The sequence below is a fragment of the Procambarus clarkii genome, chromosome 21, assembly GCF_040958095.1.
Source record: "Procambarus clarkii isolate CNS0578487 chromosome 21, FALCON_Pclarkii_2.0, whole genome shotgun sequence".
Lineage (NCBI taxonomy): Eukaryota > Metazoa > Arthropoda > Malacostraca > Decapoda > Cambaridae > Procambarus > Procambarus clarkii.
The window spans coordinates 4444110-4459863 of record NC_091170.1 but is presented as its reverse complement, the minus strand read 5'-3'; positions in this window follow the sequence as shown (position 1 = coordinate 4459863).

Below are 15754 nucleotides of genomic sequence, written 5' to 3'. Positions count from 1 at the left end.
GACACTAAAAAGCCCCGAAATCATCTCAAGATAACCTCAAGAAGATAGCTTGAAGCCTTCCTCGCTGACTGTGACTGGTTTGTTCTTCAGGTACTCCGTTACCCATGTTGTTGTTGTTGTTAAAGATTCGCTACCTGGAACAAAAAGTCCCAAGTAGCACGGGCTATGGTGAGCCCGTAGTCCGTTACGCAGCTCAGAGGTGTCCTGGGTGTCCCAGCTTGCTGCGTCCCACCTTGTACAACAACCTCCTTTATTGTGTTTAATAACACGCTTAATTGCACAACAGTTACGGATATATTGGTTCATTTAGCCTCCCCCGCACGCTGTCGCACAGAAACTCTCACTATTGAACCGCCGCCCCACTCTCTCACTATTGCACCGCCACCACCACACTCTCACTATTGCACCGCCACCACCACACTCTCACTATTGCACCGCCACCACCACACTCTCACTATTGCACCGCCACCACCACACTCTCACTATTGCACCGCCACCACACTCTCACTATTGCACCGCCACCACCACACTCTCACTATTGCACCACCACCACACTCACTATTGCACCGCCACCACCACACTCTCACTATTGCACAGCCACCACCACTCTCTCACTATTGCACAGCCACCACCACTCTCTCACTATTGCACCGCCACCACCACACTCTCACTATTGCACCGCCGCCACACTCTCACTATTGCACCGCCACCACCACACTCTCACTATTGCACAGCCACCACCACACTCTCACTATTGCACCGCCACCACCACACAGGGTCTTCTCCCTGCCCCAAGCAGGCCTGAGCAAGACCACAGCCCTCTATCCCCCACTCCACCTCCCTCCAAACCCCTGTCAACTACACCGCAGGAGGGCGTGCCCTCTCCCCAAGCAATCCCTGCTCCCTCACCCCCAGGACTTCTTCCTTCCCCAAGTTGGCCTGAGGAAGACCTAAGCCCTCCACCCCCCACTCCACCTCCCCCTGAACCCCTGGCAACTACCTCACAGGAGGAGGAGCCTACCCAAGTAGCAAGGACCATAGAACAACCTCCTACACTTGTAGGGAGTGTGGGTGAAATTGGATATAAGAAAGTGAGCTTCAAGGTAATGTACTCAAACATTGATGGGATTACCAATAAAGCAAGTGAACTGGCAGAAAGGGTGCAAGAAGAAAACCCTGATGTAATAGGACTAACAGAAACAAAATTGTCAGGAGTCATAACAGATGCTGTGTTTCCAAAGGACTACTATATAGTAAGGAAAGAGAGGGAAGGGAGAGGAGGTGGAGGAGTGGCCCTGCTGGTAAGGAAGGACTGGAGTTTTGATGAGATGGAAATTCCGGGCTGTGACGGATTCAGAGATTACATAACAGGAACTATAACAATGGGTGGACCTAAGATAATAGTGACAGTCATTTACAACCCTCCCCTAAATGACAGAAGACCTAGACAGGAGTTTGATAGGAACAACATGGTAACCATTAATATAATAGAGAGAGCAACTTCAGTTGCCTGCAGGAATGGCTCAAGACTCTTAATCATGGGTGATTTCAACCATGGAAAGATAGACTGGGAGAATGGGGACCCACATGGTGGTGCAGATACGTGGAGAGCTAAACTCTTGGAAGTGGCAACAAGGAATTTTCTGAGCCAGCATGTCAAGGAACCCACAAGAGTGAGAGGCAATGATGAACCAGCTAGACTCGACTTAATATTCACCCTGAATGAGTCAGAAATAAGGGAAGTCAAAGTTGAAGCCCCCATAGGAATGAGTGACCACAGTGTACTGACCTTCGAGTACTTGGTGGAGGTAGGGATAACCTATCCAAGGATGGGAGTGGAGGGGAAAAGACTGAATTACCGAAGAGGAAAATATGACGAGATGAGGAACTTCCTAATGGGAATACCATGGGAAACAGAACTTAGAGACAAGAATGTGCAGGTCATGATGGATATTGTCACCCAAAAGTGCCAGGAAGCTGCAGACAGGTTTATCCCCGTCCAAAAGGAGAAAAACGAAAAACAACAGAAAAACCCATGGTTCAACCAGGAATGTAAGGTAGCGAAACAACTGAGTAAAAGAACATGGAGAAACTACAGAAATAACAGAACACCAGAGAGCAGGGAGAGGTACCAGAGGGCCAGAAATGAGTACATCAGAGTGAGGAGGGAAGCAGAGAGACAGTTTGAAAATGACATCGTGAGTAAAGCCAAGACCCAACCAAAGCTGCTCCACAGCCATATCAGGAGGAAAACAGCAGTGAAGGAACAAGTGATGAAGCTGCGGAAAGGGGAGAACAGATACACAGAGAATGACAAGGAGGTGTGTGAAGAACTCAACAAGAGATTCCAGGAGGTCTTCACAATAGAACAAGGAGAAGCCCCTGCACTAAATGAGGAGGCGGCAACCTTGGAAACCTTGGAGGAATTTGACCTCACCAGTGATGAGGTCAAAAGGTGTCTGCTGGAGCTAGATGTGACAAAGTCTGTTGGGCCTGATAGAATCTCACCATGGATACTAAAGGAAGGTGCAGAAGCACTAAGTGTGCCACTCTCTATGGTGTATAACAGGTCACTGGAAACAGGAGACTTACCAGAAAGTTGGAAGACAGCTAACGTGGTCCCAATATACAAAAAGGGTGACAGGCAAGAGGCACTGAATTACAGGCCAGTTTCCTTAACTTGTATACCATGCAAGGTGCTGGAGAAGATCGTGAGGAAAAGGCTCGTAGAGCATCTGGAGGGAAATAACTTTGTAACGCACCACCAACATGGGTTCAGAGATGGTAAATCGTGCCTCACAGGTTTAATAGAATTTTATGACCAGGCAACGAAAATTAGGCAGGAAAGAGAAGGGTGAGCCGACTGCATTTTCCTGGATTGCCAAAAAGCCTTTGACACAGTACCCCATAAAAGGCTGTTAAAAAAGTTGGAGCAACAGGCAGGAGTAAAAGGGAAGGTGCTCCAGTGGATAAGGGAGTACTTAAGCAGCAGGAAACAGCGAGTAACGGTGAGGGGGAAGACATCAGAGTGGCGAGATGTCACCAGCGGAGTCCCACAGGGCTCAGTACTTGGACCCATCCTGTTTCTAATATATGTGAACGATCTTTCAGAGGGTATAGACTCATTCCTCTCGATGTTTGCTGATGATGCAAAAATTATGAGAAGAATCAAGACGGATGAAGATAGACAGAGACTACAGGATGACCTGGATAAACTGGAGGAATGGTCTAGAAAATGGCTGCTGAAGTTCAACTCTGGAAAGTGTAAGGTGATGAAATTAGGCGAAGGGAGCAGGAGGCTGAACACAAGGTATCATCTGGGAGGGGAAATCCTGCAAGAATCAAATAGAGAGAAGGATCTGGGGGTTGATATCACACCGAACCTGTCCCCAGAGGCCCACATCAAAAGAATATCATCAGCGGCATATGCTAGACTGGCCAACATAAGAACTGCCTTCAGAAACTTGTGTAAGGAATCTTTCAGAACCCTGAATACCACTTATGTAAGACCAATCCTGGAGTATGCAGCTCCAGCCTGGAGTCCATATCTAGTTAAACACAAGACAAAGTTAGAGAAGATTCAGCGATATGCCACCAGGCTCGTCCCGGAACTGAGAGGATTGAGCAACGAGGAAAGGCTAAAGGAGCTGAACCTCACATCCCTGGAATACAGAAGAGTAAGGGGAGACATGATAACCACCTACAAAATTCTCAGGGGAATTGACAGGGTGGACAAAGACAAACTCTTCAGCACGGGTGGGACACGAACAAGGGGACACAGGTAGAAACTTAGTACCCAGATGAGCCACAGAGACGTTAGAAAGAATTTTTTCAGTGTCAGAGTAGTTAATAAATGGAATGCACTAGGAAGTGATGTGGTGGAGGCTGACTCCATACACAGTTTCAAATGTAGATATGATAGAGCCCAGTAGGCTCAGGAACCTGTACACCAGTTGATTGACAGTTGAGAGGCGGGACCAAAGAGCCAAAGCTCAACCCCCGCAAGCACAATTAGGTGAGTACAATTAGGTGAGTACTCTCACTATTGCACCACCACCACCACACTCTCACTATTGCACCACCACCACCACACTCTCACTATTGCACCACCGCCACACTCTCACTATTGCACCACCGCCACACTCTCACTATTGCACCGCCACCACACTCTCACTATTGCACCGCCACCACCACACTCTCACTATTGCACCGCCACCACACTCTCACTATTGCACCACCACCACACACTCTCACTATTGCACCACCACCACACTCTCACTATTGCACAGCCACCACCACACTCTCACTATTGCACAGCCACCACCACACTCTCACTATTGCACAGCCACCACCACACTCTCACTATTGCACAGCCACCACCACACTCTCACTATTGCACCGCCACCACCACACTCTCACTATTGCACCACCACCACCACACTCTCACTATTGCACCACCACCACACTCTCACTATTGCACCGCCACCACCACACTCTCACTATTGCACCGCCACCACCACACTCTCACTATTGCACCGCCACCACCACTCTCACTATTGCACCGCCACCACCACACACTCACTATTGCACCACCACCACACACACTCACTATTGCACCACCACCACACTCTCACTATTGCACAGCCACCATCACACTCTCACTATTGCACCGCCACCACCACACTCTCACTATTGCACCGCCACCACCACACTCTCACTATTGCACCGCCACCACCACACTCTCACTATTGCACCGCCACCACCACACTCTCACTATTGCACCACCACCACACTCTCACTATTGCACCGCCACCACCACACTCTCACTATTGCACCGCCACCACCACACTCTCACTATTGCACCGCCACCACCACACTCTCACTATTGTACCGCCACCACCACACTCTCACTATTGCACCGCCACCACCACACTCTCACTATTGCACCGCCACCACCACACTCTCACTATTGCACCACCACCACCACACTCTCACTATTGCACCACCACCACCACACTCTCACTATTGCACCACCACCACCACACACTCACTATTGCACCACCACCACACTCTCACTATTGCACCGCCACCACCACACTCTCACTATTGCACCACCACACACTCTCACTATTGCACCGCCACCACCACACTCTCACTATTGCACCGCCACCACCACACTCTCACTATTGCACCGCCACCACCACACTCTCACTATTGCACCGCCACCACCACACTCTCACTATTGCACAGCCACCACCACACTCTCACTATTGCACCGCCACCACCACACTCTCACTATTGCACCGCCACCACACTCTCACTATTGCACCGCCACCACCACACTATCACCATTGCACCGCCACCACCACACTCTCACTATTGCACCGCCACCACCACACTCTCACTATTGCACCACCGCCACACTCTCACTATTGCACCACCGCCACACTCTCACTATTGCACCGCCACCACACTCTCACTATTGCACCGCCACCACCACACTCTCACTATTGCACCGCCACCACACTCTCACTATTGCACCACCACCACACACTCTCACTATTGCACCACCACCACACTCTCACTATTGCACAGCCACCACCACACTCTCACTATTGCACAGCCACCACCACACTCTCACTATTGCACAGCCACCACCACACTCTCACTATTGCACAGCCACCACCACACTCTCACTATTGCACCGCCACCACCACACTCTCACTATTGCACCACCACCACCACACTCTCACTATTGCACCACCACCACACTCTCACTATTGCACCGCCACCACCACACTCTCACTATTGCACCGCCACCACCACACTCTCACTATTGCACCGCCACCACCACTCTCACTATTGCACCGCCACCACCACACACTCACTATTGCACCACCACCACACACACTCACTATTGCACCACCACCACACTCTCACTATTGCACAGCCACCACCACACTCTCACTATTGCACCGCCACCACCACACTCTCACTATTGCAACGCCACCACCACACTCTCACTATTGCACCGCCACCACCACACTCTCACTATTGCACCGCCACCACCACACTCTCACTATTGCACCACCACCACACTCTCACTATTGCACCGCCACCACCACACTCTCACTATTGCACCGCCACCACCACACTCTCACTATTGCACCGCCACCACCACACTCCCACTATTGTACCGCCACCACCACACTCTCACTATTGCACCGCCACCACCACACTCTCACTATTGCACCGCCACCACCACACTCTCACTATTGCACCACCACCACCACACTCTCACTATTGCACCACCACCACCACACTCTCACTATTGCACCACCACCACCACACACTCACTATTGCACCACCACCACACTCTCACTATTGCACCGCCACCACCACACTCTCACTATTGCACCACCACACACTCTCACTATTGCACCGCCACCACCACACTCTCACTATTGCACCGCCACCACCACACTCACTATTGCACCGCCACCAGCACACTCTCACTATTGCACCGCCACCACCACACTCTCACTATTGCACAGCCACCACCACACTCTCACTATTGCACCGCCACCACCACACTCTCACTATTGCACCGCCACCACACTCTCACTATTGCACCGCCACCACCACACTCTCACCATTGCACCGCCACCACCACACTCTCACTATTGCACCGCCACCACACACTCTCACTATTGCACCGCCACCACCACACTCTCACTATTGCACCGCCACCACCACACACTCACTATTGCACCACCACCACACTCTTACTATTGCACCGCCACCACCACACTCTCACTATTGCACCACCACACACTCTCACTATTGCACCGCCACCACCACACTCTCACTATTGCACCACCACCACACTCTCACTATTGCACCGCCACCACCACACTCTAACTATTGCACCGCCACCACCACACTCTCACTATTGCACCGCCACCACCACACTCTCACCATTGCACCGCCACCACCAAACTCTCACTATTGCACCGCCACCACTCTCTCACTATTGCACCGCCACCACCACACTCTCACTATTGCACCGCCACCACCACACTCTCACCATTGCACCGCCACTAAACTCTCACTATTGCACCGCCACCACCACACTCTCACTATTGCACCACCACCACCACACTCTCACTATTGCACCACCACCACCACACTCTCACTATTGCACCGCCACCACCACACTCTCACTATTGCACCGCCACCACCACACTCTCACTATTGCACCGCCACCACCACACTCTCACTATTGCACCGCCACCACCACACTCTCACTATTGCACCGCCACCACCACACTCTCACCATTGCACCGCCACCACCACACTCTCACTATTGCACCACCACCACCACACTCTCACTATTGCACCACCACCACCACACTCTCACTATTGCACCACCACCACCACACACTCACTATTGCACCACCACCACACTCTCACTATTGCACCGCCACCACCACACTCTCACTATTGCACCACCACACACTCTCACTATTGCACCGCCACCACCACACTCTCACTATTGCACCGCCACCACCACACTCTCACTATTGCACCGCCACCACCACACTCTCACTATTGCACCGCCACCACCACACTCTCACTATTGCACCGCCACCACCACACTCTCACTATTGCACCGCCACCACACTCTCACTATTGCACCGCCACCACACTCTCACTATTGCACCGCCACCACCACACTCTCACCATTGCACCGCCACCACCACACTCTCACTATTGCACCGCCACCACACACTCTCACTATTGCACCGCCACCACCACACTCTCACTATTGCACCGCCACCACCACACACTCACTATTGCACCACCACCACACTCTCACTATTGCACCGCCACCACCACACTCTCACTATTGCACCACCACACACTCTCACTATTGCACCGCCACCACCACACTCTCACTATTGCACCACCACCACACTCTCACTATTGCACCGCCACCACCACACTCTCACTATTGCACCGCCACCACCACACTCTCACCATTGCACCGCCACCACCAAACTCTCACTATTGCACCGCCACCACTCTCTCACTATTGCACCGCCACCACCACACTCTCACTATTGCACCGCCACCACCACACTCTCACTATTGCACCGCCACCACCACACTCTCACCATTGCACCGCCACTAAACTCTCACTATTGCACCACCACCACCACACTCTCACTATTGCACCGCCACCACCACACTCTCACTATTGCACCGCCACCACCACACTCTCACTATTGCACCGCCACCACCACACTCTCACTATTGCACCGCCACCATCACACTCTCACTATTGCACCGCCACCACCACACTCTCACCATTGCACCGCCACCAAACTCTCACTATTGCACCACCACCACTCTCTCACTATTGCACCGCCACCACCACTCTCTCACTATTGCACCGCCACCACCACACTCTCACTATTGCACCGCCACCACCACACTCTCACTATTGCACCGCCACCACCACACTCTCACTATTGCACCGCCGCCACCACACTCTCACTATTGCACCGCCACCACCACACTCTCACTATTGCACCGCCACCACCACACTCACTATTGCACCACCACCACCACACTCTCACTATTGCACCGCCACCACACTCTCACTATTGCACCACCACTACACTCTCACTATTGCACCACCACCACCACACTCTCACTATTGCACAGCCACCACCACACTCTCACTATTGCACCGCCACCACCACACTCTCACTATTGCACCGCCACCACCACACTCTCACTACTGCACCGCCACCACCACACTCTCACTATTGCACCGCCACCACCACACTCTCACTATTGCACCGCCACCACCACTCTCACTATTGCACCGCCACCACCACTCTCACTATTGCACCGCCACCACTCTCACTATTGCACCACCACCACCACACACTCACTATTGCACCGCCACCACCCTCACCGTCGTAACACCACACCTTCACTACCACACTCGTACTGTCTGTCAGACTAACTGTCTCTGTCACATTTACACTGTCACACTCACACAATACGAGGCTGGCTCTCCAGTCGTGGTCGTTAAAAGCCCATTGAAGTATATAACAATTATTCTGTAGTATTTTATAAGTGTGTGTGTGTGTGCTCTTGTCTAATAGTGCTGCGGCAAGGGAGGACTAGCTCCTGGGCCCTGCCTCTCCCTCTTTAGGCAAGGTGGTGTGCTTTAAAACGCCTACAAGCATTTCGCGGCTTTCTGTAATATATTTTGATGCTTGGATATTTCTTCCGCTTAGATTGAATGGCATTTAAGCTTGGTCCATTCAATGTATACACGCACACGTATGGCATTTAAGCCTAGTCCATTCAATGTAAACACGCATACTAGATGCATACTAGATGAATACTTTATTATTTTCCAGATTCTTAGTGATTTCTGGTTTTTCTGGAAAAAAAAAATTGTTCTTGCCCAGTATGTTCTTTACTTATAATTACTAATACATGATAATTATAAACTCTCTCTAGTTGTTCACTTGCCTAGTGTTTGTGAACCAGGTCTGTCAGTCGTTGGAATTCACATTTATAATTCCTAGTTTGTCTTCAAGCAAATTTTGGATGAATCTGGGTATTCAGGTTATATTGTAAGGTGTGGGTTCTCTACTGGCGCCGCATATTCCAGTTACGTTAATTGAAATCAATATACCCTAGATTGGGTATATTGATTTAAAATAATTTCAGTAACATGTATATCAGGATTTTGGTTTTTAGTTAATTCAGTGCTGGTTAAGTAACTCTGAATAAGATATGCATATTTTTTCCAAATGTAGGAGCGCTAAATAGAACATTATGCAATTAATACTGACACTAATATACCTTCACTACACACACTCGTGAATATCAACGTCAAACATTAACTAATCAGGGAAAGCGCCGAGCCATTACGACTATATAGCACTGGGAAGGGGTCACGATGGATTTGGGAAGGACGGGGCAAAGGAATGGTGACCAACCACTTGGACGGTCGGGGACTGAACGCCGACCTGCATGAAGCGAGACCGTTGCTCTACCGTCCAGCCCAAGTGGGAATATCAACGTCAACAAAAGGGCAATAAATAAACACTCAACTAATCACACATGTCAAAATAAAATTCATTCCACGAGAGAGCGAGGGACACACAATTTCAACGGAAATAATAATTCCAAATACATTTCAGCCCGTTCTCTCCGATTGTTATAACGGGATGAAAATGAGTGTACTAAATTGCCTGAACTTGACCAATAGCCCCACGCATAGAAAACGCAGTTGTTTGTAAGCCGGAATGATTTGTAGTACATCATACTTCGTCTATTGAGGACTCTGACTTTAAAATGCTATGCATTTCGTGAGGAAAGGTTATGCTCATTTGGCCTTGAACTAAATGGCTTTTAACCAGAAAGCCAAAACTACACAGACTTACATGCAAATATTTTTGCCTTTGATGTTACTCGGTGTATGACTAGACAGGTTAAACCAGCGTTAACACTGAGAAATCTTTTACCCAAGACGTGCCTCTTTGTATTAATTTACTTACACACGTTATAAGCACTGCAGTGTTGAATATGTACTCACCTAGTACTCACCTAGTTGTGTTTGCGGGGGTTGAGCTCTGGCTCTTTGGTCCCGCCTCTCAACCGTCAATCAACAGGTGTACAGATTCCTGAGCCTATCGGGCTCTGTCATATCTACACTTGAAACTGTGTATGGAGTCAGCCTCCACCACATCACTTCCTAATGCATTCCATTTGTCAACCACTCTGACAATAAAAAAGTTCTTTCTAATATCTCTGTGGCTCATTTGGGCACTCAGTTTCCACCTGTGTCCCCTTGTGCGTGTTCCCCTTGTGTTAAATAGACTGTCTTTATCTACCCTATCAATCCCCTTCAGAATCTTGAATGTGGTGATCATGTCCCCCCTAACTCTTCTGTCTTCCAGCGAAGTGAGGTTTAATTCCCGTAGTCTCTCCTCGTAGCTCATACCTCTCAGCTCGGGTACTAGTCTGGTGGCAAACCTTTGAACCTTTTCCAGTTTAGTCTTATCCTTGACTAGATATGGACTCCATGCTGGGGCTGCATACTCCAGGATTGGCCTGACATATGTGGTATACAAAGTTCTGAATGATTCTTTACACAAGTTTCTGAATGCCATTCGTATGTTGGCCAGCCTGGCATATGCCGCTGATGTTATCCGCTTGATATGTGCTGCAGGAGACAGGTCTGGCGTGATATCAACTCCCAAGTCTTTATACCCCCAATATATAGACAATAAGTCTATACCCCCAAATGTATTAATTATATTGTGTATATAAGTTACGCTCTCACTTGTACTGACCGCAGTTAATGCTAACTTTAGCAGAATCTGCTGAGCATAATTTTCAGACATAAATCCTAATACACGGTGGAAAAAAAAATAAAATTAAAAAATTATTCACCAACCATGTTAAATAATTTTGGAGTTAATTGTATTTAATTTGATCAGGTTGTCGGCTCAAACTTAATTTTAGTTTCCCAAGCCATGGTATTTATTGTGTGTGTATCCATGCCTTAAACAGATTGAGAAAGTATTTTTACACACACACACTCACTCACTCACTCACTCACTCACTCTCACACACTCACACACTCACACACTCACTCACTCACTCACTCACTCACTCACTCACTCACTCACTCACTCACACACACACACACACACACACACACACACACACTCACTCACTCACTCACTCACTCACTCACTCACTCACACACACACACACACACACACACACACACACACACACACACACACTCACTCACTCACTCACTCACTCACTCACACAAAGCAGTAAAATAGGTACATGTAACTTTGATAGCTCTTGTTTATATATATAATATAATAATAGTATTAAATATGGTGAGAAAATATATCGCGAGTCAGTGTATTGGACATCTGAGGATCAACAATGCTGGGTGCTAGAACTAACAGCTCCTTCCTGCAGGCACGACGGGGCACAAATAGATATTTTTATACATAGGTATAAATGATGAAAGGAGAGTATGTTGGGCATTTGGTGTTGGTCTGGAAGATATGGTGTACCCGGGTGTTGATAGCTAGGTTTGTTTGACGTGTAGTGCTTCGTCAATGTCCAGTCTTCTATTGTCGGGGTATCTCCATTATTTTAAATGTTGTTTTTCTCAGGATATGTATAGTAGTGATGTGATTGTGTGTAGACTATATTCCTTGCTAGGGCCTTGGTGTTTGTGAATTGTCAGCCGCGATAGAGATGTTGTCGTCTTGCCTATACTCAGGTCATGAGGGATTGACCGTCCCTTAAGAGGGCAGGTGAAGGCATAGACGACAATTCTCTAGGTATATTTTTGGTGGTGTCAGGTTCTTTGGCGTCAGGAGAGTTTTTCGTGAGCAAGTTGGCAGTCATCTTGTTAAAATAGTATATGATATAAGAATAATCACAAAACGGCCCATCCTCCTGTATAGGTAGTACTTATAGTAATGATCAGGACCATCGTACATGTTTTGACGTAAAAGGAAATTAGAAAGTAGAAATCGGTACTATTGAATTGGGAGAATCTGGAAACGTTTTTGTACTGATGTCGCAAACAAAACTTAACCTAACCTTCCTAGGCCTAAACATTCTATCTGAGGCCCTAATATTGTTCATATATGTGCTATACTAGGCCTAGGAATATTTATTTGATTTTTAGCTTTATTTTTCATACTTTATAAAGTGAATTACCCCAAATTCTACTATGTAATTGTCCGGTACGTGTACTTATGTCGGATGACCCGCGTAGTTACCAAAAGGTTCTATCTAACCCACACGATTGGTTGACAAAAAACACAGGATTTGCTTATGCTCAAGTATCCTTATAAGAAAAAAAATATAAATTTAAAAACGTTTTCGTGTTTCAACATGTTTTTCAGAACATATTCTGTATTCCATGATAATATGTTGAAACATGGAAACGTTCGGAGCTTCCGTTTAAGGTGTATGTGGGGCCTTACGTGTAGTGTATTGTATCGGTCGTCTGGTTCCGTAGTTCTATCAATAATGTCTCTCAGGACTCTTTCGTACGTTTTGTGGGCCGTGGAAAAAGAAAGTTCCTGTAGAATAATTTAATAGGAAGGACTGGTAATGTATTATTGGTTGTTACGTATAAAGTAGCAAAGCGGCTCGCCATTCTTTTAATGGTCTCCGCTACATATACCTTGAGGTTTCCTTGAGGTGCTTCCGGGACTTAGCGTCTCCGCGGCCCGGTCGTCGACCAGGCCTCCTGGTTATATCAGAGTATCCATTTTTGACCAGGACCTTCCTTATTCGTCAGCCTACTTCCAGCTGGAAATGTGGACGAGAGCACAGTTGACGGCCCATCAGGTTATCTTGAGGTGCTTCCGGGGCTTAGCATCCCCGCGGCCCGGTCCTAGACCAGGCCTCCTTTTTGTTCCTTCCACATCACCAGGAAGCAGCCCGTAGCAGCTGTAACTCCCAGGTACCTATTTACTGCTAGGTGAATAGGGGCATCAGGGTGTAAGAAACTCTGCCCATTTATTTCCGCCTCCACCGGGGATCGAACCCGGAACCTCAGGACTACGAATCCCGAGCGCTGTCCACTCAGCTGTCAGGCGCCAACTGCGTCGGGGTCGAGGACAGCTCGCCAATATATGTCAAGGCACTCACTATTAGCATTAAGGCACTCTCCTATTTTGTTTTCCTTAGTGTTGACTGTAGTGTGACTGCCACCATTCTAGTCCCAGACAGTTACGCTTAAATTCACTCTTTAACTCGTTAGAAACCTATTTGCTATTTTTTAATGGCTATTGTCGAACAGTTTTTCTTGACGTGGGCCTAAATTATGACATCTCCTGTAGGTATGCAACAGAGCTCCCTGACGGCTGAGAGGACAGTGCTCGGGATTCGTAGTCCTAAGGTTATGGGTTCGATCGCCCGGTGGAGGCGGAAACAAATGGACAGTTTCTTTCACCCTGATTCACCTGTTCATCTAGCAGTAAATAGGTACCTGGGAATTACAGCTGCTACGGGGCTGCTTGCTGGGGATGTATAACAAAAAGAAGGCCTGGTCAAGGACGCGGGAACGCTAAGCCTCGAAATCATCTCAAGATAACCTCAAGATGCTGATATATCTGAAGGTTCCTGATGCTGGGCGCATGCTTCAACTTATTCATTCATGCAAGCAGTAGAGAGACGTTCCGTACTACATTTCGCACACAGCCATAACCACTCTACTTGGCGTAGTAAGCAAGGCCTAATTTACTTAACAGGCAGAATGATTTTCTTAATGTTCAAATAATTATTTCCAAATTATTTAATTCTAAATTAATTTTTCATTCCAAATACAAATTATTTGTATATTACGTACATGAATTACCGACATTATCGTGATAGGTTAGATTAGGAGAGTTAAGTCGCTTAGGTTAGTTTGGCTCTCGTCGAATTGATTAGACTCCCAAAAATTTTCATGTATAATGAAACTCTAAACCACATCATTTCATGTTTAAAAATGTATGAAAATTCAACTTTCAGGAAAATTCTGCTTGCTAGGCAACTCCCGCTATTAGGCACGACATATATACAAACAGAATAGATAATAACTGTACGGTTTATTTATCGTACACAGGTGGAACCTTCATGGGAATATGGATGGGTATATCATGGGTATATGTATCTACACCTTCATGAGTGTAGATGGATGAGTAGGAAAATGGGTCAAGCACGCGCACTGGGTCAAGCACGAACGCTGAGTCAAGTGCACACACACTTCCATCTGTTTACGTACATTCATTCACACAGGTGCTCAAATACAGAAAGAAAAAAAACACCGATGGAAAACAACGAATACACTTTGTTTCTCTCAGGGAGGCTCACATCCACACTGAAATCTCCGGCCATACTAGCGAGCTCCCTCGCTCCATCTCTCACTAACGTAACTATACATCTGCGTTATCAGCGGGAACTTCCAACAGGGCTCCTTATCTTGTCCCAGATCGCTGACCCGCCAAGGCAGATGCCAACTTGCCTCAACACTACACAAATTTCTGCTCATTTGTAGCACAGGGAACGTGAGGGGCGAATGTAACTCAAAGTCGCTGCACGATTTTTCTTAAGTCTCTTGAAGAGAGATTTAAGAAAATCTGTCTTCGTGAATTTTGAAAGATGGTCGTAATTCGCAGCTCTTGTAAAGTTTCGTCTCTTAGTGTGGAGTGAACGGAGATATGATCTCCAATGTGAAGCTACCATCAAGGAACGAGAATGTAGACATTTAGTTACTCAGAACTGGATAACAATGTTAAAGAACGTTTATTGAGCCAATAAAATACATCTCGAGGGGATAGAGTAGCTGAGGCAATTTCTACCACCTCATAACACTTTTGTATCAGCATAAACATTTAATTATTAACTTGGTACAAAATAGAAGTAAAACTTAGTGATTGGTAGACATAAATAACATGAAAGTCCGCCCCCCCCCCTTCTAACAAAAACAGTTAGTCTTAATGATCATAACTCACGCTCACCTTATAATCTCAAAAATTATAAGCTAGCTCTGCAATTTATTTCTCCAAGGGTGCCCTTCTACTTGAGGTTAATGTAATGTTGAGTTTGCTGAAATTATGCTCCATATTGCATATTATGTGTGTACTCCTGTGGTATATATATATATTTTTTTTTTAAATAATTAACC